Below are 26,204 nucleotides of genomic sequence, written 5' to 3' on the forward strand. Positions count from 1 at the left end.
GTTGTTGTTGTTTTTTTATTTTTAGTCATGATGGCAGTCTTCTAGATTTAGCTTTGATTTGCTCTTTTTTTTCCAAATTCTCGTTGCATTATTAAGTCATTTATTATTGTAGGACTGCTTTCAATGTCCCAGAGGTTTTGTTGCTTTGTGTTTTCATTTTCATGTATTTCCAGGAATTTCTTTCTATTTCTTCCTTGGTTTTTTAATCTCCATGATTTTGTGTAGTTACTAGAGATTTATTTGCTGCCTATTTTAAGTTATATTGTGGTCAGATAGGATACATTATGTTATCTCAGTTTTTTTTCAATTTGTTAAGTTTTATGTGTGTTTGTTTGCTCCAGATGTGATGTATTTTAGACAATCATCCATTGGCTGCTGAGTATAAGATCTAATTTTTGATGTTTGGGTAGAATATTCTCTAGATAATCTACTAAGTCAGTTTGATGGTGATGTCATTTAATTTTCATGTTTCTCTGTTTATTTTTAATATTTGTACAATGATCTGATCTATCCATTAGAGAAACTGGCATTAACCTACTATTATTGAGTTGGTGTTAATCTTTCTTTGTATGTTTTTATAACATTGGGTGCCCTGGCATTTGGTGCATATATGTTGGGATTGTATTGTCTGTGTGATTCATTGTTTCCTTAATTAGAATGAAATACCCCTTTTATAACTCTTATGATTAGTTCTGGATTGAAGTCTATTTGGTCAGATATTAGGGTAGCAACGTCACTTGCTTCCTGATCACATTTGCTTGGAATACTTTGTGCAGTCCTCTCACTTTAGGGTGGTACCCATCTTTAGAGCTAAAATGAGTTTCTTGGTAGACAACATAAAGATGAATTTTGTTTCTTAACCTATTCAGCCACCCTGTTTCTTTGAATGGAGAGTTGAAGCCATTAACAATTGAAGTTACTATTGAAAGGTATGTTTGTTGCTATCATTTCTTTTTGTTCTGTTGGCTATTTGTGTTCTTAGTAAAACTTTGTGTTTTGGTAATTGTAGCTTCCTTTGTTTTCTTTCTACACTCTTGGCTATGCTTATCTCTCTCTTCAGTCTGAAATATTGTTTCCAGTATATTCTATAAGTCTGATTTGATTGACATGAGTTCTTTTAGCCTGTTGATTTGGCAGAAAGTTTTTTCTTTCTCTTTCAACTATGGTAGATAATTTTCCTAGGTACAGTAGTCTAGGTTGGCATATGTCACCGTATAGTACTTTCAGGCTCTTCTGGATTTGAGCGTTTCTGTTGAGCAATCAACTGTTACTCTAATGCTTTTCTGTTATATGTGACTTGTGTTTACTTCTTCACAGCTTTCAATGCTCTTGCTTTGTTCTGTATGTTAGTTTTTAAACTATGACATGCTGTGGGGAATTTCTTTTCTGATCTTGTCTATTTGATGATCTGTGTATTTCTTGTATCTGAATGGCTGTCTTTCCTTAGTTTGGAAAAATTTTCTTGTTTGATCTTGTTGGATGTCTAGTCTGTATCATTGCCCTGGGATTCTTCTTTATTTATACTATAATTGAAGATTCAGTCTTTTTATGGTACCCCAGTTTCTATATTCTCTCCCTCTCTCTCTGTCTTTGTCTGTGTGTGTGTGTCTGTGTGTGTTTCTCCTGAGTTTTATTATTAAGTTACTGAGCATTTCAGTTCCATCTTCATCACAGCTTGAATTCTCTCCATTATTTTCATCTTTTTATTGAATTTTGTTTTTTCATCCTAGATTGTTTTTGTTATTTCCTTCAGCCTTGGGTTTGTATATTCTTGAATGTGTTTAAGTATTTATTCTCTTTGAGTTCATTGAGCTCTTTATGTCTTCCTAAAATGCTTTGAATTCTTATTTGAATTTTATGATTGTTCTTTTTGAGTTCTGTGTCCTTGGGTTCATTTATGTCATTTTCATTGGAGACAGAAGACTGGTGAATTTGCAGGGAAGGCATACTGTTTTGACTTTTCATGTTATTTTGGTGATGAGGCATGGGTATGCTGGTTGTGTGTCTGATGTGAACTCAGCAGGCTGGGCTGACAAATAGGATCCTTTACCTGCCTGGAAGTTCGGATAGGAAAGACAGGTTTTACCAGTCTTGTCTGGGTCCTTGGGACCTGGAGTATGTCTGGGAATCGGTCTGGTGTAGATAGTTAGGGTCAGGTGAACTCATCAGGCTGTAACAAGGCATAGGATGTTTGTGCTGAGGTGAGGCTGGAGGATGGACCTGTGGTGATTGGAGTAAGGGATACATTTTTTTGGAAATCATAGGTAAGTTACCTGTCTCTTTGAACCCCATGGTCCAGTTAGATGGTCCTTTGTGTACATGAGTGTATGATCTGGCAGGTCCCAAAGGGCTAGGAGTAGGTACAGGATCTCTGGCAAGCAGGTATAAGATGACCTGAGTACATATGGCTGTATATATGATACTGAGGAGCTCAGGTAGATTACCTGTGTCTTCATGCCATGTGGGAGTGCTATAGGATCCATAATATGGAGCCATCTGTGTTCTGACAAATCCTAGAGAGAGTGAGAGAGGATGAGAGAAGGTCATGGTCCCTGTCATAGAGCACAGTGACAACCAGATTGGTATAGTTATTCCAGAGATATCAGGTGAGTTACCCATGTCTTCCTGCCACCTGGGATGGCTTGAGAGGTTTGAATGGTGTGGAGATGAGGCTGATCTCACAAGTCCCAGAGGAAGAGGAGCTACAGTTAGTAGCCATAGTGTGGCCAGAGTGGAGACTCCTTCAGTAATCTTAATTAATTAATGATAATGACGTTCTTGACGCTTTTGCTTTCTTTTGGCTACTTCATCTTATTGCTATTTATTAAAAAGAATCTGGGCGGAGAAAATGAACCTGTTCATTTTGGCACCCATTGCTACTTAGAAAAAGAAGTAAAGAAAACTTGAATGTCTAAAATGAGGTTGAATTGTATATAGACTTTACTCATATAGTCTTGCTTGAAGTAAAATACAGTTCTATTTATTTAAACTTCAAGTTTATCTTTTATCTTACTCAATTTTCCTTTAATGGCAGCCTTCAAAATGCTTTGCCTCAGTGACTTTCAGCCTGTGGTCACAAACCCTTTGGTGTTGAATATCAGATATCCTACATGTTAGATATTTGCGTTATGATTCATAATAGTAGCAAAGTTACAGTTATGAAGTAGCAATGAAATAATTTTATAGTTGAGGGTTACCACAACATGAGGGATTGTATTAAAGGGTCACAGCATTAGGGAGGTTGGGAACCACTGTCTTACCTCAAAGTTACTCAGTCCTTAAAAGGTCTTTCCACACAACTGAAGTTTGGAGAGATTGCTGCACAAGGGTTGCAGCTAAGGACCCAAGTGCTCAATATCCCCTCTGTGTTAACCTCAACATCAGTGTTTTCTTAAGGCTCCTTATCTGGTAATTAGAAACTAACTTGTCTTTGTTTTGTTTTGTTTGTTTGTTTTTTCCATCTATAGGCTTCCTTACTCTAATTGAGCAGCTGTAACTGAATGAAATGTTTTGTCACATACAAACTAACAGTTTCATTCAGTTCATTGACCAATTTTTACTGTGCTAGTTGTCAGGGAGTTTGCAGGTCCTATCCAGCTTGAATCCTCTGGGTCCTGAATCCAGACTGTATGGCTTCTTCAATGACGGGGCCTTACCTTCATGGAAGTAAGCCATTATTTTTTATGGAGTCCCTTGGACTCCTCTTACTTATGACTTGGAGAGAAATTTCTTTTCCCCCGGCACTGCAGGCACTGCAGTATTTGTTACGTCATCCGTGGCTTTTGAGAGGAGCTTTGAGATATATAACCTTTAAAATTATTTGTTTATGTTTACAAATACATTTACATTTCGTATGTATATTTTTAAGTAAACATAAAATGGCCTTTTCAGTCACCCTTAGTTTTATCACTCATACTTCTTTCTCCCTCAGATAAAGTCCCCACCCTGTGTTTCCCATGCTCCCTTCATAGCACTGATGCTATATTACCCTCTTCTGGAGCTCCTTCTCCCCACCCCAACCCATGGTCCCTTTTGACTTTCCAAGATTTTGGAGTTACCCCCAGTTATATATTCACATCTAAAGATCAGAGCTAGAATCCATAAATAAGGAAGAACATGTGACATTTGTCATTCTGGGTGTGAGTTACCTCACTCAGTCTAATATTTTCCAATTTCAATCTTTTACCTGAAAGTTTTATGATTACATTTTTCTTTAGCACTTAACAGAATTCCGTTGTTTATTTGAACCACATATTCTTTGCCCATTCATCACTTGAAGGATGTTTAAGTTGTTTCCATTTCCTAGCTATTGTGAATAGAGTGGCAGTGGGAGTATGGCCTTTGGTTGTATGCTAAGGAGTGTCCTTGGGTCACACAGATCTACTTTTAGCTGCTGTTTTTCTTTTTATTTATTCTTTGAGAATTTAATAAAATTATTTTGAGCATTTGACCACCCTTTCCTCAAACCTAAGAACCACCTCTACCCTACCCTCCCTTCACACCCAAATTTGAAATTTCTCTCTGGAGTCCAGTTCATGCTGCCCAGCTAGTCCTGGAGTGTGGTCACTCCAGTAGGGGTCACATCCTTAAGTAATGGTAGGGATTTGTGCCCAGCTTTCCCCACCATGCTGGAGTTTTGTCTGGCTGGATTGCACAAGTCTTATACATGCTGTCACAATCACTGTGGATTTGCACAATCGTGCAATTTCTTCATTGTGTCTGGAAAACAGAGTTTCTTTGATATTTTCGACAGTTCCATAGCACATTGTTTGATCAGGTCATTCTTTTTTTTGTTTTTGTTTTTTGTTTGTTTGTTTTTGTTTTTTTTTTAGTTCTTTGCATATTCTGGATAGGAATTCTCTACCAGATATAGAGCTGGCAAAGGTTCTCACCCTCTCTGTGGACTTCATCTTCACTCAGTGGATTGTTTACTTTGCTGTACAGCTTTTAGTTTTATGAGATCCCACTTGTCAGTTGTTAGTCTTAATTCTTAAGTAAATGGAATCTCATTCTGAAAGTCCGTCCTATACTTATGTTATATAGGCCACTGCCTGTGTTGCCTTATACCATTTTGAGCATTTCAGTGTCACATCAAAGATCCATATCTATTTCTTCTTAAATTATTTACACCCAAAATAGAAACAGAACACTTCCTGTCAAGCTATTGTTACTGTAACTAAACCCAGGTAAAGGCACAATAATAACACCAACAAGAAACAGAAAACTGTAAGTCAGCATCCTTAGTAAACAATAAAATACTAGAAAACCAAATTCAGGAACATATCAAAAATATCATCCACTACAGTTAAGTTGGCTCTATCCTAAGAGGCTGAGATGGTTTGACATCCATTAGTCAATAGCTATATTAAGCATATAAATGGACTTAAAGAGTAAAATCATATGGTTATCTCAACAGATGCAGAAAAGACCTTTGGCAAATTCAACATGACATCATAGTAAAAGTTACAGCAAAAAGAGGACTGGAGGGAATATAGCTCAACATAATAAAGGTTATCTATTGACAAATCTATACCAATGTCATCCCAAACAATAAAAAAAAGGAACAACTTAATCCTACTAAAATCAGTGATGAAATAGGGCTGTCCACTTGCCCCACCCCTTTTCAGTATCATAGTTGAAGCACTAGCTAGAGCAATAAGACAAGATAAGGAAATTAAAGGGAGACAAAGAAGTCTAGTTATCGCTACTTGCAAATAATATTATGTATAAGAGACTCCAAAAATCCCACTAGAAAACTTCCAGAAATGATCACAGTTTTCAGCAAAGTGGCAAGATACAAAATAAATTTCCAAAAATAAGTAGCCTTTCTATATACCAATAGCAAACTCATTGTGAAAGAAATTTTGAATTCTCCCATTCATAATAGCATCAAAAAAATATTTAGGAATAAGCCTACCCAAGGAGGTAGAAAACCTCTACAATTAAAACTTTAAATCTCTGAAGAAAGAAATTGAGAAAGACAGTAGAAAATGAAGATATCTCATGCTCATGCATTGATAGAATTAATATTATAAAACTGACCATCCTAGAAAAACAACTTACAAATTCAACACCATCCCAATAAAAATCCATATAATATTCTTTACAGAAATAGAAAGCTATTCTAAAATTTATACAGAAACCCAAAACACCCCAGATAGCAAAAGCAATCGTAAGCAAAAAGAACAGTGCTCTAGGGGCTACCACTCCAGATGTCAAGCTATATCACATAGCTGTACTAATAAAAATAATAATTTACACAAAAACACTAGTTCACTGGGACAAACTAGAAGATGCAGATATGATTACATGTTGTAACCATTTGATATTTGACAAAGTGGCCAAAAATACACTGGAGAAAAGATAACATTTTCACCAAATAGTTCTGGAAAAACTGAATGTTCATAGTTAGAAGATTGAAATTAGTCTCATATATACCACCCTATACAAAAGTCAACTCCAAATGGGCAACCGTAATTAGTCCTTAGTTCCTTTGTTACTGCCCCACCCTTTCTTTCTTTCTCCCCTGTTGTGACTGGAGAGAAAAATTTCACAATTGTGAGTGGCTGCCGAAGCAAGTTGTAGAAACAAGGCATGCCCTCTTGTAGCTATATAACCGAAGTCAATTTACACACTTCAGAATTCTAGTTCTGTGAGATTATGAATATCATACTTAAGATTAACTATTTAGTTTTTTCTTATTTGCAACAAGTAAACAGCACTGTTTTTCTTATAAAGAAAGAAGTATGCAACTTTCTTGTTTTTATTTTCTTTCTTCTGTTTCTAGATTTACTTTCTGACCATCTAAAAAGTCATTACAGAAAATCTGACATGGTAACTCACTATGCTTTTCTTCTCTCTTCGCTATATCTTAGCTAGCTTTGACAAGTACAATTTCTCTCAGCAGTAGTTTCCTACTATATAAACTTAGTAATAATCCATTAGGCTATAAAAAGGGTTTAAGCCTGTTACATGCTTGTACTGTTAAGTCTCTTGCTTAATAGGTACATTCTGCAAAATAGTGTCTATATGATGTTGAAGCCCAGTGCAGATAAAGGTGATTCATTTATGTAGATGTAATATAAGCTTTGCATCCAAATAAGGGTACAACAAACATGGAAAGAAAGCATGAACAAGTACTTTGTTATGATACTTTTTGGGCATTATAAAACTTTCAGAAGCTTACTATAAAAATAAGACCTCCAGTAACTGTGAATATACATTTTGTTTTTTCTATCTAGATAACACCTTAGTTCTTTGTTTTCCAGTAGATTCTGCACTAAAATTCTTCAATATAATATCTAAAATCCTTCCCACAGAATCATTTATTCAGTAATAATTCAAAATGGATTCTGTATAGGCTCTTTAAACAATACTGTTTAAGTTCTTATCATTAACGGACAGGAAGCATGCCTCTTGCATTCTGTCCTACAGTATTTGAAGTTGTCAAATGTGCAGGTGGGCATTAGTGATTCTTTAGAAAGCAGAGCAGATATCAACAACGAATGTGTTGTCTTTTCAGTTGTGAGTTGTGTTCTGTGAGGACAAGTCTGGATGTTGCTAAGGTCTACACTTGCTAATTGCAGTGCTGCCTTTACCACAAGACCTGTGAGAAGATAGATGGAGCTGGGCAAAAGCTCTTAGCAATGAGGAGACCACTTACAAAATGCACTTCTGAGTTTTCAGCCTTTAAATAGCCTATGGTAGATTGCCTCTACTTCCAGAGACGCTGACATTTACCTCTAACACCTTCCTCTCCCTGCAAATGCTGCAGACACCTAGCTCTTGCACATTTCTCCCCAATGCCGAGACTTCAGACTTCATATAACCACACTCTGCTCATCTATCTCTTTTCTGACAGAAAAACTTAACTAAAGGCCCTTCAGTAATATCAGTCAGTTACAGCAATCAAAATTATATTTATAACTTTTAATGTCTTGTAATAAGTAACTGTTATTTTCTTTAGATTAATACACTCAGATTTTAATGCCCAAGCCATATTTAGTATTTATTATCTTACTTTGATTAAAAGGTAACACAAATAATTGGTTTTCTACTAATTGATTTTAGTATCATTTCTAAGTTGACTTTATCAATATTTTACCTGTAGCCACCACCCCCAATTTGATTATAATATTTATTTTTTTAGATTTGTTGGAAAGCTTAAATTTGTTCTCAGCTCCAGTGTCTTATCTTTGAGTCATCTTAGTATAATACTGCAATATGATAAAATGCATCATGATGACTAATCTTGCTTGTCCATCTGAGACACCTAGGAAGAGAAAATTTGAGGAATTACTTCCATCAGATTAACTATAGGCATGTCTGTTCCAAGGCCTTGTGCATGTTATACAGCCGCCTTACTACTAAGCTATAGCTCCAGGCCCCAATTTCAATTTCTGTGAAAATTTAGGTGATAAATACAAAAAATTCCCTCTAATTTTCAGGCTGTTCGTCAAGTCATTATTCTTTATGCAAAGCTAGCATTCGTCCTGTCCTGAACTTTGAATTACACACTCCAGGACATTGGACATCCTTTAATTTCAAGTTACTGTAGCCCCTCCAAATCTCCCACTTAAGGTGCTGCCCTTTGACTTGTCTGCTCTCGTCCCTTTTATCATCATCTCTCTAACCGAAACTTGACCTTTTTCATTTATCCCAGTTTCCCTTTGTCATTTACTCCACTAATGTTCACAGTGATTAGCATCCCCAGCACCCACCTGAAAGCCAGCTAGGTAGGCATGGCAGCCCTCCTGGATCCCTGTGGAAGGAATATCCAGAGCAAGCTTGTTAGATAGATTAGAGTGAAGGGTGAGCTCTGGGTTCAGCAAATGGTGTGCTTTAATAGATGAAATGGAAAGCAATACCCCATATCAACCTTTAGTCTCCAGACACATACACAGTGCAGCCGTACACATGAACACACACACACACAGAATACACACACATAGGCAAAAAGAATTTTAAGTAATTATGCCTATCAACTCACTTTTTCTGACTCCAAGTAGATACCAACTCTTGTCTCACAGTCCTTCAGTATTTCCTCCTTTTTAAATGCCCAACACTTGGCTCCAGATAACCCTTGCTGTAATTCTCTTGCTACTTGCTTCACTAAAAACATAGAAAAGGCCTTACCCCCCCCACACACACACACACAAAATTTGTCGGCATATCTGGCAACTTCTTCCATCTTTCCCTGATCCCTTCTAACATTCATCCTTGCCCTACTCAAAAGTATGCCCATATAGCTAACACTGTTTTATCCTACATCATTAATTTCTCCTCTATTGTGTTGTTTTTAATTTGTATAAAACATTTTATTTGTTGTTTGGTAGAATTGGATACGTTGTAACTATATTAAATGTGAGCTACCATTACTACATTAGCTTTAACCTAACTAGATTTTTTTCATATTGCTGCTATGGAATTGACTATTTCTTTAGAGGTTCAAGAAGGCCTTTGGAGGCCAACAAGGTGGCTCAGCAGGGGCTGGTGCTTACCACCAGGCCTAATGGCCTGAGTTTAGTCTCTAGAACCCTTATGGTGGAAGGAGAAATCCAACTCCTACAATTCTGCCCTCTGACTTGCAAAATGCATGCCACGGTATACATATACACACAAAATAATAAAAAGAAATAAATGTAATAAAAAAGAAAAAAAGACCACTTGAAAAATTGGCAGGTTTCTTTTATGTACAAAAAATATATTCACGTTAACTTTTTGATCACATACAGTGTTAATCTTTTTTAACATTTGATGTGTGTGCTTGTTGTATGTGTATATGATGTGTCTGAGTCTACGTACCATGATGCACATGTGGAGGTCTTTTCCTATCACATCCCTGAAGCAATCCTCAGGTGCTGTGCTGCCTACTCAAGGCTTTCTGGCCTACAGATGATCCACTTAAGTCCTCCCCTCCCGCCCGGTCTTGCTGAAGGTGTATAGGAACTACTGGCACATGCTGCCACGTCTAGATTTTTATGTGAGTTAATGAATCAAACTTGAGTTGTCATGCTTATATGACTAGCTCTTTTATGCACTGAGCCATCTTCCTGGTCCAGTAATGTTCATCCTAAAATTAGGGGTAACAGTTTTTGTTGCTGGTTGGTTGGTTGGTTAGTTGGTTGTTTTTAACTGACTGTGTGAAGAATACTCTTGGACTTTCTTAGTATCGTATTGGGCATTGTTTTTGATACCTTGAACAGCCACCTGAATGCTATGTGGCTCTCTCTTCACTTGTTCAAAATTATGTTTATAAGGATATACTAAAGGTACACATACCAAGGAAACAAACATTGGTGTCCTGCCTGGCATTCCATTCTAGCTGTTTCCCATTGTTACTAAACTCAGTGTGCAACTCTGCCAGACAGTGGAGCAGCATGGTGTGTTTCTGTTTCCTCAGTCTCCACTCTGTAGTACTCAGTGTCCTCAGCCTGTCACGCTCTCCCTCCCCATGTCACCTGCCCACATTTATCCAGTACCTCTACACATGGCCGTACCCTTTTATTTATCCCTTGGTTTTTCTCTTTGACACCACTGACTCATTCTCTTCCGAGATATTCTTTGTACTGGATTTCCCCACTGTAGTTTTCTCTTGATCTCTTTACTCATTATTTTCTTCTTGACTGTAAATGCTGGCACATTCCACCATTCTATTCTCAGAGCTCTTCTCTATCTCCCAGTGAGCCTATGTAGTGCTGTGCTTTCTAAGAGTCATCTTTAAATTCCTAGCTTTAAAAGATACATCTCCAGCCTTTGTGCCTCTGAGGTCTAAACTCATATCTCCAACCTAACCCTATGTGGAAATTCACAGACACTTCTCAACTTACCCAATATTACATTCTTGAGTTAATCCTAAACACTGCCCTACTTCTTCAAATGGCTCCATGTGTTCACCTGAAACCTCAGAATCATCTGAATTTCATTACCCCTTCATCTTCCATCTTCCAAAAAGTCACATTTGTTCTACATTCATATTTCTACACTCATCCTACCTGTTACCAGCTATACCAGGTGTCTTGTCATCTCTTACTTATACTAGTGCAGAGAGCCACTATTGGCTCTATTTTCAGCCTTGTCTCCCAGATCTTCCCTTGACACTACAGCTAAGAATAGGCCATATAGCTGAGCCTTTAATCCCAGCACCTGTGTGCCAGCGTTCAAGGCCAAGGTGGCTATATCTCAAGTTCCAGGCCAGCAAAGGCTATATAGAAGACTTCTATCTAAAAAAAAAAAAAAATACAAGGGATGGAGAAGTGACTCAGAGGTTAAGAGCACAGGCTGTTCTTCCAGAGGTCCTGAGTTCAATTCCCAGTAACCACATGGCAACTTACAATGATCTATAATAAGATCTGATGCCCTCTTCTGGCATGCAGGTAGGCATTCATGCAGAAGGAATATTATATACATAAATAAATAAATAAATAAATAAATAAATAAATAAATAAATAAATAAATAAATCTTTAAAAAACATACAAAAATACATATTTAAAATGTAAATAGTATTATCACAGTTTAATGTTCACAAACTTCCAAGAACAGCCACTCACTCTGGAATCAGTATCCAAAATCCCTCTTTATTATAACCTAAAAGACTCAATATGGCAAGTGGCCACATTTTCATCCTCTTTTCCTGAACCCATGCTGTTCTTCTTACATTGGTCTAGTTTGTTACTCTATAGAAATAATGAAGCTTCAGCAAATAGTTCCAAACCCATGGACTCATAAATGTCCCTGGTTAAATCCAGTGGGTCACAAGTTAATTGGAAATGGTTGTGAGAGGTTTGTAGAGAAGGGTGCAGGTAGGCGGATGTAGTAGGGAGGTGTGACAAAGACTGAGAGTGGTCAGTAGTCATAGCGCTGTTTGAAATTTTCAGGGAACCATTTTGTTTTTCAAGTTCAGGTCTTAATACCAACCCACTTAAGAGCTAGCCTGGGGTCCTATGAGGACTACTTTTTCCCCTTCTCTAGATGTGCCAAGTAACACTTTTTCCAGTGCCAGTGACTGAGTACCACTATTTACCATCTTTTAAAAGTCCCATCACCTCCCATCATCAGCACAATGAAGAACAATGTGAAGCCTTGATGGTAGTCCACATCCAAACCTTAGCATTGTACTATTCCCCTAGGAAGTCCTCCTGCCTGCCATGCAGCTATTTGTCACTTGCTGGTTCATTCCTTATTTTTTTGTTTATCATCCTCAAACACTTCACATTGACTTTTTTCCTGATTTCATTTGCAGTTTACTGTCTGCTTGCATTCTCTATTTCAGTATCACATATGACTTACACTTACTTATCTAGCTTAGTCCCTCATATACCACATAAGCATGGGGAGGATGGGGCCTTCCTCTTGCTCATTGATGAATCTTCAGCGTTTGGAATAGATTACATTTCCCCGTCTTAAAGTTTTCTCATGCAGAGTCACTAGAGATTTCATGAGCATTTCCATTGTGGAAAGCCTATAATAAGAAGAACAGTGGAGAGGAAGGAGAAAACCTGGACAAATGTTTATTATCTGGTGCCTGGGAAGAATAGAGTTGCCGGATGCTTGTAGTCACGAGAGACAGATGGTAGCTGCTATCAGAAAGGACCAGAAGGGATGAGAGTTGATGAGAAGGAAAATGGAGGGTAGAGCACTTCCTCATACCTAAGAATGATCCTGGAGTTCGCTGTTAGAAAGTGGGTCAGGAGACCTCAGCAAGTCAAGAAGACATCAGTAGAGAACAGGGTCAAGGGGTTCAGCCCGATTCTGAAACCACTGTAAGGACATGGACTTCTACTCTAAAGTGACAGTCACTCGGGAAAGTTAACAGAGTGCCGTCATCTGACTAGCCCTCTAAAAGGGTTATTCTGGATTCAATAATGAGAATGAACTATAGAAAGAAAGTAAGGGAAAGTGTATGTAATTAATAATCAGTTTCCACTAGAAGTATATTCCCAATTAAAAAAAAAAATCAGTCTTGTAAGGTGAGAGATATTTCTCAATTACCGCCCAAACTTTACCATTTATAATAATAGTTGATATATTTTAGGTTCTTAAATATTATTGTACAGAGAATTAATATTAAAAATTAAACAAGTGATTAATAAAATAAAATGATGGTGGTACCCTTGGAGTTTGTTTAAAAAAAAAAGTGCTCAAGCATTTTTGTGTGTAAATATATTCTAACAGATTAAATATGGTATATGAAAAGGAAAAAGAAAAATTCGAAGCTTCCTGCCTTCTGAACAGCCAGAATTGCACTGCTCTTTCTTCAGTCAGTAAGAAGAGTAAAAATTTAGCAGTAGCCATTTCCAGTTTTCCACTACCACACAAATCCAAGTACAGTGAGGTACTCCATTAACTCAATGGGAAGTTCTATCAGAAGGATTAAAGTAGTCAGCTGTGACTGTGGGGAGTAGATAACAGCATCAGTGTTGAAGAAGACCAGAGTTTGAAGTACCACCAAACAAACCGTAAGTGAGTTTGCCCATCCCTCCCAGTATCCCAGTCTGACTAGAACAGAGTACTGATCTCTGACCCAGCTTTTCTCTTTAAGTCAGTCTCTCCATGGATTCTCCATTGTCATCCTTTGTAGGAGGTATTTGTTTGTATTTCTATGAGATTATTTAAACATCCTCGAATTTTTCATAGCTGTAACTAGTGTACTTGCTGAGATTAAGTACAGTCATATAAAATTTATTCCACATTTTGCATTCAATTTTATTAACTTAGTTTTTAATATATTTTTCTCTATTACCTTTTAAATGTGTTTATTGTGTGTATGTATGAGCATGTGCATAAGCATACCACAGTTTACATGGGGTTCAGTCAGTGGGCTGTTTTCCTGGAGTTGGTTCTGCCTTTTCACCCTGTTTTGAAGCAGGTTCTTTCTTGTTTCTGCCACTGTGCTAAGCAGTGTAGACTGTAACATCTGAAACTTCTAGCTCCTCTGTGTCCAGCTTCCATCTCTCACTAGGAGTGCTGGAACTGTAGACAATGGCACTCCATCCAGCTTTTGACACAGGTTCCAGTCAGTTCTTCAGGCTGACGTGAGGTTGCTTTTCCCCACTGAGCCCTCACTCCCTCTACTTACTTTGTGGGATACTTCAGCAGCCATGATTTTCATGACATACCTTGCCTGTAGTTGTCATTTTTTAAAGTCAGATACACTGAAGTGTAATTTGACCGTCACATGCATTTGTACTGGGTGAATGTCTTCTATTTAACATTTTCCTTGTGTCCTTTTGTAAGCATTTCTTCCCCTAGCCCTTCCTTCATCCTTGACCATCACTGATCTTTGTGGGCTAACTCTATAGTTTTGCTTTGCTTTTCCTAGTATAATACATAAAAAGAACCATGTGGTATGGAGCTTTTTAAATCTGTTTTCTTTAATTTATAGTAATGCAGTTAAGATTCATCATGTTATTGATTATATCAGTAGTTCATTTTTTTTATTAATAGTATTCCAGCATTTGGATACACCACAGATTGTTTAAGCATTAGTCAAAGGGTAGTTGGGTTTTTCCAGTTTGGGGCAAATATGAATAAAAGCATAAATATTTACATGCAGGTGTTTGTATTAATATATTTCTCTTGGATAAATCCTGGGGAGACAGATTAGTTGGTTGTTTGGTAAGTATATTCTTAACTTTATGAGAAACAAATAGTTTACAAACTGCTTTCGAAAAATGGTTGTACCATTCTACATTAACATTGACAATACATGAGAGTAATTTTGTTCTCATCACCACTACATTTTGTCATTTGTAGAAGCCATATTAAACCAGGCCCTTCTGCATGCCTTAGTCACAGATACTTGGGAGGTTGAAATAAGAGGATCATTCAAGCCAACTTTGGCAACCCAAGGGAAGTGTTTCAAGAGCAAATCAAAAGAATAATTAACAAGAGTCACTCTAATGGATATATAGTAGAATCCATTGTGCCTTCAATATGCATTTCCATAATAATTAACTTTATTGAGCCCCTTTTGTTCATTTGCTATTATATTATTTGGGGGGGGGGGCGTGAAGTATCTTTGCACATTTTTTGCCTATTTTATAAATTTGAGTATTTATTTATTGTGATAGAATTATGAGTTCCTTATATATTCAAGAAATATGTCCTTTGCCTATGTGTTTTTCTCAATGTGTTATGTTTTTATTTTCTTAACAATGTTATTTAAAGAGAAGTTTCTAATTTTGTAAAGTCCAACTTACTAGTTATTTACTATGAATTTTCTTTGTCCTAAGAAGCCTTTGAATACACAGCAATTTCTTCTACTTATTTTCAAGCCATTCTTTATTTGTTGCCTCTAAAAGGTTTGTCTATTTTGATTAAATACACACACACACACACACACACACGCTGTGAAAAGTAGGTAAAAGATTCATGATTTTATAGTGTGGATTATTTTGATATCATTTACAAAGCAAAACTATCCTTTCCTGATTGCATTTCCTTGAGTTTGTTAGTGAGAGTCATGTGGATAGTGGTACTGTACTGTCTGATTCCACCCGTAGTTGTCTCTGTCCCTGTAACCAGACCTAAGACAAAGCCTTTTTTTGTCTGCTGAGTTGGAATGATGATGTCCAATGATTGGAAATGGTACATAATACAGTGTTTACACTTACGTTTGAGAGGTGTGTCTGTGCATTATAATATCCCCATTAGGAAAGAATACTTGCTGTACTTGGGGAATGCATTTCTTGTAATGGAGCAGATCTATGGTGGGGAGAAAACTTCTTGCCTACTGCATGCCATGTTATACTTCAAAATCCTTTTTTCCATTCACAAAAAATAGATTTGGCCTACATTAGCAAACCAATAACACAGTTTTCATTGTAATTCATATAAAATAATAAAAGGATTAATGAAATGTGGAAGGTATGGTATGGAGGCTGTGATCCAGAGAGCAATACTTCTGTCTTCAGCTCAGTTGGGAACATGTGAAGACCAAGGCTTAGCCATAGTAACTGGATGCTGATGTTGAACAAAAATGTATAAGTCTGTAAAAGTAAATTTAGAGTATATTACATGATGTTTCTGCTACTTCATATTTGAGTTGCTTTATTTACAAAACCAATACTTTATGGGCATATGTACCTCAGTGCCCTTGGTTAACTGAACCTGACTGAGCTTTTGTCCTTTCCATTAGCCCAATATTCAAGTTTAGACTTCATAGGTCTTTCCAAAAACAGCTGAACCAAATTGGAAGTTAATTTTTCATTGTAAGTTCCTAGTTTTTATAGTTTCCTGGATGAGTTTCCCCGAAAGGAAGCACCTAATCTTAAAGGCTCCTGTGGCTATGATTTCCACTGAATAGCATATTGTGATTCATCAACATAATCCCTTCTAAAAGCTATAGTTTTGGGTTGGAACTGAGAACTGTAACCTTACCTTCATGTGGAAAGGTGAATCTTCCATACTCACCTAAATTAGATATATTTTAGGAATGAAAATGAGAAAGAGGAGTATTGAAGGGAAAAATAAAAAACAACTGGACATCATACAGTATTGAGAAGTTACATTATCATTGTATAATCAGCAGTCAACTTGTGGATTTGATGCGACCTCAGATAACACCACCCTTTGGTGATGCTTCTGTAAAGCTGCTTCCCTGCTTATCTGCGTCAGTAATTATGAACTGGGACACTGATAAAGAAATCACCTCTGTATCTCTGAAACATGTTAATTTCTCCCTAGGTGAGGTCCACATGGAGTAACAGTGCTTTGGGGGGCATGAGGCTTATTTGACAATCAAGAGAAATCAAAATAGTCATGTAACAACAAAACAAAAATAGTTATGTAAGCCAGGCCTGAAGGCATCTACCTGTATCTCAGAACTCATGAGGCTGACACAGGAGAATTACCTCAAAATCACTGCCATGTTGGTTTCCTGGTTTACATAGGGGAGTTCCATGACAGCCAGGGCTACCTTGGGAGACCCTGTCTCAAATAATAATATATTTTTTAAAGTAAGAAAGAAAGAAACACAACTGGGGAAATTGTAAATTGCTTGCCACATAAGCATGAGTACCAGAGTTCATTCCTCAGAACCCACATTTATTAAGCTGAGGTCTACTCCTTCCTCCATGGTTTCTTCCTTCCTTCTTTGCCCAGCACCGTTTGCCATATGGGGATCCTCCTCTCACCAGAGCCTCCTGCAGATTCCCTGGATCTGTCCCCTATACTGTGAAAGAAAATCAGGAGTTGGAAAAGAAAGCTATAGAAGATTTGCCAAAAGAGGCAAAGCATGGGAAAATCAGAGCAGAGACCATGGGAACAGTGGGCTGCATGAAGTGTCTCCTTGATGGTACAAATAAAAGATTCATAATTAACACAATTTTGAGCATGTTGTCCTTCCACAAAGAGCAAGACTATGAACGAAAAGGGGGCAATAAGGGACTTGTCAAAAGCCAGGATCATAAAGAAATGCCAAGAAGCACAGAGGCCACGCCTATACTCACAGCCTGCAGCATTCCTGAGGCTCAGTAGGCTGCTCTTCCTAAGGAAGAGCACCTCCCAGGACAAGTGCTACCAAAGACCCAGCAGGCTGCATTGAGGTGTGGCAGCAGAGCCAAGCCAGGCAAGCCTAGCACTACACCTGGGTGCATGAGGACCTGTAGGTAGCATGGCTCTAACACCTGAGCATAACTTCCTCAGTAGCTCCTTTGAAAGTAGCTGTTGTTGTGATTCACACACACATATGCACTCTCAAACTCTCATATAAATGCATGGTATTTGCCATGTCATCAGAAACTGTATGTGATTATTATAAAAGATGGAGTTGTACTCTTTCATGAATAACAACATATTTTCTTGGGTTAGTGTGTATTTTACCCTTTAAAAAAACCAATGCATGCATTCATATAGAGATAAAGATAGAGATAAAGTGGAATAGCCAACTTCACTTTTAACTTTTGTATTTCCACTCACATCGGAAAGTAGTTTGTGATGACTTAAGTTGATCTGGGTTTTCAGTGAAACCACGGTGTGATTTTCTAGGGAAGATGTGAACATGGCTGGCAGAACACATGAATGATCCACTCTAAGCCTATCTTAGTGAACCAGTGAGTTTGTTTCATTCCTTACAGGAGTGTAGGGTAGGAGTTACCAACGGGAACACAGCTGAGTCACTGAGCATCCCACCCCAGCATGAGTGATAACTCAGGAAAGTGATATCCCCGGAAGTCCTGCACAGCTTTGCAGCAATTTCCAAGAGAGCCTTCTCCTCAGCAAATGGGAGATGCTCCGCTCCTAAACCTATGCATTTCCTTAGCTGCTCGAGTCTCCCTCTTCCCTCCTAGAAGGAATTGTTTGATTTGGGTTAGAGGACATATTTACACATCACATACATAACCAACATAATGAATGGAATGGAGTTGAGTGTCTTTTGTCTTCACTGGATCATTCATGTTTTCTCATGTCTTTCCTGCCTCACTCCCTGCTCTTTAGTCAGAGCGGTTTCATTGGGCAAATATTTTCAGCTTTTTGTTTTATTTCATTTTGGGGCCTAAGGCTTGAACTTATGACCTTGCAAGTGCTAGGTAAGCATTCTACCAGTAAACTATAACACAAGCCCGTGTTCAGCTCTTGATTATCCAAATACTGGATAAAAACTAGTACATATACAATCCCAATGAAAAGTAACCTGAAAGCCATTACTACTTAGCTTTGAGATGTATTTAGCAATGCTTGAATTGTTTGAACTTTCTTACTTATAGTTTGCTAATGTTGCTATCAATTTGTCCAGATTGAGCATGCCTAGATTCTTTGACAGATTTAGTGGGGGTTGGGGGGGGGTGGAGGCACAAGAAAACCATAGTTAACTGAGGAACCCAGATTGGTAGAATTATTATTGAATTAAGATTTTTCTTTGGATAAGTCTCATATTAAGAGTTGCCATCATAACATCAAGTGTAAAGCCTAGCATAGTATTTACTAAATTACAGTTACAACTTGAGAAATCTCAGATGAGGATTCTTATTCTTTTTTAGTCTTCCTTTTGGTCACGTCAGGGTTGGTAGAATCTGGGAGAGGTAGTCACCTCATTTTGCTCCAGCTTTTTCACTTCTCCCCGAGGAATTAGTATAATTAAACTGTGGGTGTTTTCCCAGAATGGTGTGGGTTTATAGACGATTCAGCTCCCTGCACCATATGGATCAGCTCCCTGCAGGCAAGGACATAACCCAGAAACCCTTTAGGAATGAAGATCTCATCTTTTTAAATTCAGGGAGAATATACATTCCTTTCAGTAGAATATAATATTCCATGGTAATACAAACATATAAAATAAGAAAGGTATTTAGTGCTGGGCAATGGTAGCACATGCCTTTAATCCCAGCACTTGGGAGGCAGAAGCAGGTGGATATCTGAGTTTGAGGCCAGCCTGGTCTACAGAGCAGGTTTCAGGATACCAAAGATGCACACAGAAACCCTGTTTCAAAAAAACAAAAACAACCAAGCAAAAAGGAATGTTACTTAGCATACTGCCTCATCTTAATGTCCTTGGATTCCCTACACCCTTACTTGTGGTGGGCATGTGACTACATATGAGTATGGGTTTGTGTGCTTTTCAGAGGAGAATATTTATGAATGTAATTGAACTCTTGGATGAGTCCAGAACTTGCTATTAATAACATAATTGAATTTAAGTCATAGTGCTGTATAGTTTTCATGATGTTTTTTATTGTGGAAAGCACACATGAAGTGGCCATTGCTTATCATATTTTTTTTTCTTCACTAGGGGTTAAAGCTCTCATAGGAAGTAATTTTTAATTTCTGAAACTTGCTAATTCCAAGCTGAGCACAGGAATGGCTGAGAAGCCTGATCACCAATCACCACCTCAGGCATCTGAGTGTCTGTATACTTGTCTGTTTCACATCCTGTGCTGTTTCCAAGGAAGAACCATCCTACAGGTCAAGTTGCATGTGGCCTCTACTTTTAGCTAACCACAATTTCTCATCAGACAGAAATGGAGACCACTTCTCTCCCAACCCCCATTCTAAAATTTTCTTTACTGCTTTTGGTTTTCTGTCAAATGTTATAGCAGTTGGCTTTCTGTAGCAATTGCTAAAGAAATAGTCCTTACTTACTCTCAGTTGGTGGGCTTCATGTATTTTTACTGTGCATGAGATTTTGAATGATTCCAGGAAAACTCCCTTATGCTGACATTTATCCTCCACCTCTACAACATGGCTCCGGAAGTAAACCACTGGAGAGAAATCTTAGAGTTCAGTGTTGAGCTTGCTTTACCCAGCAGGGCTGCATTAGAGGATTGTTTGACTATATGCATAGTTACTAGGTGATTGGAAGGGTCTACACCTGAGTGAGCTAGGGGAAGGTCTTTGCTCCACCCATTGGCATTTCTCTAAGTAGCCCTTTAGAAGAGACAAAAGAAACTGATGGATAATGGTCCAGGCCCTCCTGAGGCTATCTGGTATTTCTATCTGCTTCTCTTCTATCCTTTTACCTCTATATTTCTACCTAATATCTCTTATCCCTCACTCCTAATGAGTTCCCTGTCATAAAAATGTGGGAGCTGGTCTCCCACAAATGGCGGCAGGAACAGGGATAGGAACTTGATGAAAGGAGTGTTGGGGGCATCGCAGGTATAAGGGGGCATGCCCAATAAGGAATTAAAAAATAAAAGTGACGGTGTTTTATTCTTGAGAGTGAACGTTAATCAGTGGAATGCCAAAGTTGAAAAGTGAGGCTACAATGTTTATTTCTCTCTATCTAGGTTTCTTTCTTTTCTCCTCCTTAGTTTCTATCTATAAAAATTAGAAAAAAAAATTAGGGTAAGAAGGAAAAAATAAAAGGTAGACTGTAGAAATATAGTGTTAGACAAAACATAGGATGAGATAAACAACAAGATAGAGGAGCTATGTCCTTGACTTTCCAACCATGAGGCTATGAACGTAAACTCCCGGGGACAAATCAGAAAAATCTATCAAAGATAAGAAAAATGAACAGAAAAAGATTCTTTTGGAAGCTTTTGGCCTGTAGACAGCTTAGTTCTAAGTTTTGTATGGCAGAGGAAAGAATTTTCTCTGAGGTGGATGTGAACAAAACAAAACTCTCCACTCCACTGGCAGATGCCATTACAACACTATTCAGTCAAAATTAGTTTCCATTTGATCATGAAGCCAAGGTTTAGAAAACAGAAATCTTAGGAAAAACTTAGTAATGTCTCTAAAAATCTAAAAGCTTTTCAGACCTTCTCAGATTTTTTTTTCTCTTTCTATAAGGGCAAAAATTAAATTAACCTGGAAAAAACATCTTATCAGAATGGGAGAATCATTTGTAACTGCCCTAGCACAGAAAAAAAAAAAAAATCCCCTGAAGCATTGCTAATCCTTACTGTTAGTGTTGTGTCTCCACTTCTAACCAACAATCCAGAAGAAATCAAATGAAGGGCCAGGGAGTAAGCACCTCTGAGTTTGAGTGTGTTCTGAGGATACTATGATCCCTGCAGTCATCAGGCAGCTTCCTTGAGTGTGGATCCGAGGCAGAGATGGTGCACAACCTGGGGAAAGCTGCTAGTATAAAAAATATGGCCTACAAACAAGACCAGCAGGAATGGTGACAGTCACCCGCCCAACAGCTGCAAAAAAAACTTTCTGAAAAAACTCTTTTTTTTTTTCAAGTATTATTATTCCACTTCACTGACCCAATGAGGCAGGGGAGGGAAACACCCAAGGATTTTCACTTCTGGCAACAAACACCTCTGTGAATGTAGTCAGACAGGTATAACCCACTCTTTGAACAGTGGCCAATGAAAAATCTGATTAGAGAGGTAACCCCTGTCAAACAGTAATGCAGGTGTCCTAATGCAAGCTTAGGGAAGACAAAAAAAAAATCTCTCATGATAAAAGCAGAAGCTTAATTTTGGCATGAATATGGACTGTGTGAACAGAAGTTTTCTTCCAGACCTGAAAGGCAGCATGGGAAATGTAGTTTGTTCATAACAGTGTGATGATATAGAGAAAGGCAGCTTGGGAAATGTAGTCCATAATGTAGCTTGTAACAGCATGATGATATAGAGAAAGGCTGTTTGGGAAATATAGTCTGTAACAGAAATTCTGATACCGCACTGCCCGAAAACTCTACACAAAATGCCATTTCTTTTCCAAGCAATATTAAAAAGCTTAGCCTTACTTCCTGAGAACTAGGAACAGGTGAACAGCTTGCCTCTCAGGGGATGATTAAAATGCTAATACCATTTGTCAACAAGCTGCTTTGAAATCCTTTAGAAAACAAGGGAAAGTGGTCCTTGCATTGGGAAATTGCTTTATGTGTGGGGGGGAAAAAAAGAAAAAACTTACAAGATTGAGTTGTGCAAAAAATGCGATAAGGAAATATTAGCATCATTTAAAAAAAAACTCATGGTAATCTTAAAAAATGCAGCTTTAAAAAATTAAGAAGAGGGAATTTTATCCTCAGTCATGTTTAAGAGCCACTGATAAATTAGGCTCTGACTTCAAACTCGCAAGAAAACTTTTAGAGTGATATCAAAGCTGACTCTAAACTGCAAACTTTAGAAATGATTTGTGAGCCAAGCAGTGGTGGTTCATGCCTTTAATCTCAGCACTCAGGAGGCAGAGGCAGACAGATCTCTGTGAGTTCAAGGACAGCCTGGGCTACAGAGTGAGTTCCAGGAAAGGTACAAAAGCTACACAGAGAAGCCCTGTCTTGAAAAACCAATGAAAAGAAAAGAAATGATTTGCGTACTTCCTGTCATGTTATTAGTTCTGTTTAAGAAATCCTTTTTAGGCTGGGCGGTGGTGGCCCACGCCTTTAATCCCAGCACTCGGGAGGCAGAGACAGGCGGATCTCTGTGAGTTTGAGGCCAGCCTGGGCTACCAAGTGAGTTCCAGGAAAGGCGCAAAGCTACACAGAGAAACCCTGTCTCGAAAAACCAAAAAGGAAAAAAAAAAAAAAAAAAAGAAAAAGAAATCCTTTCTAGATGTTTGCTAATAGAATTTGCTTTTGAATGTAAGTTTGTGAAAAGTACAGTGATAATCATGCTACTTGTAAATATGTAAAAAGTGTAAATGGAGTTTCCTTTTAAATATGAGTTTGTAAAAAGTGTAAATTCAATATCTGTCTAGTCTGGAGAAGTTAGGTAACATTAATTTTTAAAAGATAAACCAAATTGAAATAGAAGCATCTTCAAGTTTTTATTACTTTTTACCTTCAGATATATTTGAATACTTTTTATGATAGCTTAAAATATAATTTTATGATCTCAGTGGTCCCTGGAAAACTTAAGTGAAGGTGTCATAATTAGGGGTGCTTTTCTGTCTTCTTCTTAGAAGTTTCTACTCCTTCTGTTTCTGTTTAGAAAGGGATCGGCCTCTCACAATTGAGTTAGTTTGTAAAAGTGTTTCTGTAATTAGCATGGGTTTTTGTTTACTTGAGTGGATACTTTGAAGTGATTTGAAATGACTGTTTTCTCCTGAGAATCAAAATAGTCTCTTGAAATTTTTATTGAACATCTGTTAGGAGAAAGTTTTGACCCAGGAAATGGGCTTGATGCAGCTGAGACTGCTGTAGTCACCTTAGACCCACTCCAAAAAGGACATTCCACCTTTATCATCCTCTACTCCTTTACTGGTAGGTATGGCAGCTATGAAGATCACTGTGGATGATTTGCAAACTCAGTAGGGACCTGAGTCAGAGCTGAGTTAGGGTCTGTACCCCCTCCTATCAGAGGCTGTTAGTCAAAGATGGGCAACTTTCTTCTTGATAGCTTCCAACCTAAGTCAGAGTATGCCTGATGGAAAGCATATCTCCATGATGGGTAAGGAAGGACTACCTAAGACAGGCACAGTCTATCTGAGGGGTCTGGGGTGGGGGGGCTTTATTATATCAAGAAAGGGGAGTTGTGGAGGCCCACAAAGGTTTCCTAGTGAGATCTGAGCTTCCTTTACCCAGCAGGGCTGCATTAGAGTATTGCATGATTACCAGGTGATTGGAAGGGTCTGCACCTAGCTGAGCTAGGGGAAGGTCTTTGCTCCACCCCTTGGCATTCCTATAAATAGCCCTTTAGAAGGGACAGGAGAGGCTGGTGAATAATGATCCAGGCCCTCCCTAAGCTGTCAAGTGATTCTGTTTTTCTCCCCCTCTATCCTTCTATCTCTGTATTTCTACCCGATTATGTCTTATCCCTCACTCCTAAAGAGTTCCCTGTCATAAAAATGTGGGAGCTGGTCTCCCACAATAGTCATCCATCAGAGCAAGTTTGTCATATAGAGCCTTTGTTGTGCTAGTTGATTTTTCTTTGTTTTGGTTTTGGTTTTTTATCACTTAACACAAGCTAGAGTCCTTAAGGAAGAAGGAATCTGGATTGAGAAAATGCCTGCATCAGATTGCCTGTAGGCAAGTCTTTGGAGCATTTTATTGATTAATGATTAACATGGGAGAGCCCAGCCCACTGTGAGCAGTGCCACCCTTGTTTATTTGGTCCTCCAGGTCATAGTGATTGTCACAGCAGTAGAAAGCAAACTAGGACACTTTATAAGAATGATTCACTGTAACACATGAGTTGATGTGTACAAACCAGTTACCATTTTGGTCAGGATATCAGAGTTAGCACTTGGGCAGTGGGAAATTTCCATTTTGGTCTTGGTGCTAACAGTATTTTCTGGTCCTTGTGTGCACACACCACTTCCTCCATGGGTTCTGCCTCTTTTGTATCTAGTAAATTGTCTGTGCCCTACCATGTCCTAATTCTTGGACCTCACTAGAGCAAATCTTAAGGCTCAGGAAAGATATTAAAACAGGCCCTCAAGAGCTAGAATGTAGTTCAGTGGTAGAGCTCTTGACTGCCATGTACAGTGTCCTGGATTCCATCTCTATTATAACCAAGAAAGGGGTCTTCAAATGTATGAGTATCCATACACAAACACATACATGTTCACTATTTGATAGGAAGGGAGGCAGAGAGAGTATGTATATGTGCCTGTTACTTGTGATTGAAAATAATGCATGTTAAGTATTTCTTCTACCATTGAGCTGATATATCATAGACAGACAGATAATAGATCCTTCATAGTAAATCAATGTTTAAAAAGCTTTCACTTACAAATGTTAACTTAAATCATTTCCTGGAAATTTAATAAAAATTAAAATGACCCATTGTCTCCTCTGTGGTGGAAAGGCATGCTTGCAGTCTCCCTCTCTCTTCTCCCCTCCACTCTCCTCCCCTCCTCTTCTCCCTTTAAGTCTTCCCTCCCTTCCCTCTCTGTTTGTTTGTTCGCTTGTTTAACATATCATCAAATGTTTAGCAGTTAACATAATACTAAAGGAAGTTGGCTGGGCATGATTTTTATCCCAAATATTAAATATGTGGTGGTCATTGGTCCAATGACTAGACATACTAAGGAAGCTAATTCAAAGGTACATTCCTTTAAATTAATTAGTGTTTGAGAGACATTGGAATAGGTAACATGTTCTTGAAAATTTCGAACTTTTATGTGGTCCCCGCACAAGTATTATCCTGGCACCTAAAAGTATCAGTCTACACCTAAATCTTGCTCATCGGAATAATCTGAGAATTGTCCCTTTCGGGGGTTCGGCAGGCCTTCAAGATTAAGGGTATCTTACCTCTTCCAGCGTCTCTCAAACCTTAATTTGAATACACACCCATTGTTAAAATGATTCCTTGTCTAGTCAGATAGTATTGTGAGTCTGCATGTCTAACAGGCCCCCAAGCAGTGCCACTGCCTAGGATCACACTTTGAGTACAGAGTAACACCTGAGCTGTGAGTGTCCAACAGAAACAGTGGTCTTGAAATGACGGAGAAGGCCCAGGATGGCTAAGGGGCCTTGGAGATCTAGTACTTAGTATGTGAATCAGCACACAGAGACATGAGAGATGCTTAGGGGAAAATTCAGCCAGCATCTAGGATGCCTGTGTATAAGTTAGGTGTAAGTTCATTACCTAAAGGATCCTTGGCCAGAAAGAGCTGACCTCAGGAGAAAATGCATACTAACTTACTGAGCATGCAAACACCCTATTCTTTGCCCCTTACAAATATCTTCAAGGAGCCTGGAATCTGTTAGAGAAAGAAAAGCAACCAAAATAAACTTAGCAGCACTATCAGTAGCTAAGGTATGCTCACCAGTGCCAAACTGGAAACAGTGACATGTATCAGATGTGCAGCCTCTATCGATCAGGCCTGGATAGGAAAGATAAGGCAGAAGAAAGCATCT

At 38.2% G+C, this 26,204-nt stretch overlaps 1 protein-coding gene and 1 pseudogene across 19 annotated transcripts in view; both read left to right on the top strand.

Annotated features, from left to right (window-relative positions):
- The window catches only part of Tbc1d5 (TBC1 domain family member 5), a 451,848-nt gene that overhangs the window by 298,676 nt on the left and 126,968 nt on the right, over positions 1–26,204 (top strand). The gene's annotated exons all lie outside the window — the stretch shown is intronic.
- On the top strand, positions 2,546–19,334 carry LOC114702179 (annotated as a pseudogene).

This window comes from Peromyscus leucopus, chromosome 16_21 (genome assembly GCF_004664715.2).
Source record: "Peromyscus leucopus breed LL Stock chromosome 16_21, UCI_PerLeu_2.1, whole genome shotgun sequence".
NCBI classification, from domain to species: Eukaryota; Metazoa; Chordata; class Mammalia; order Rodentia; family Cricetidae; genus Peromyscus; species Peromyscus leucopus.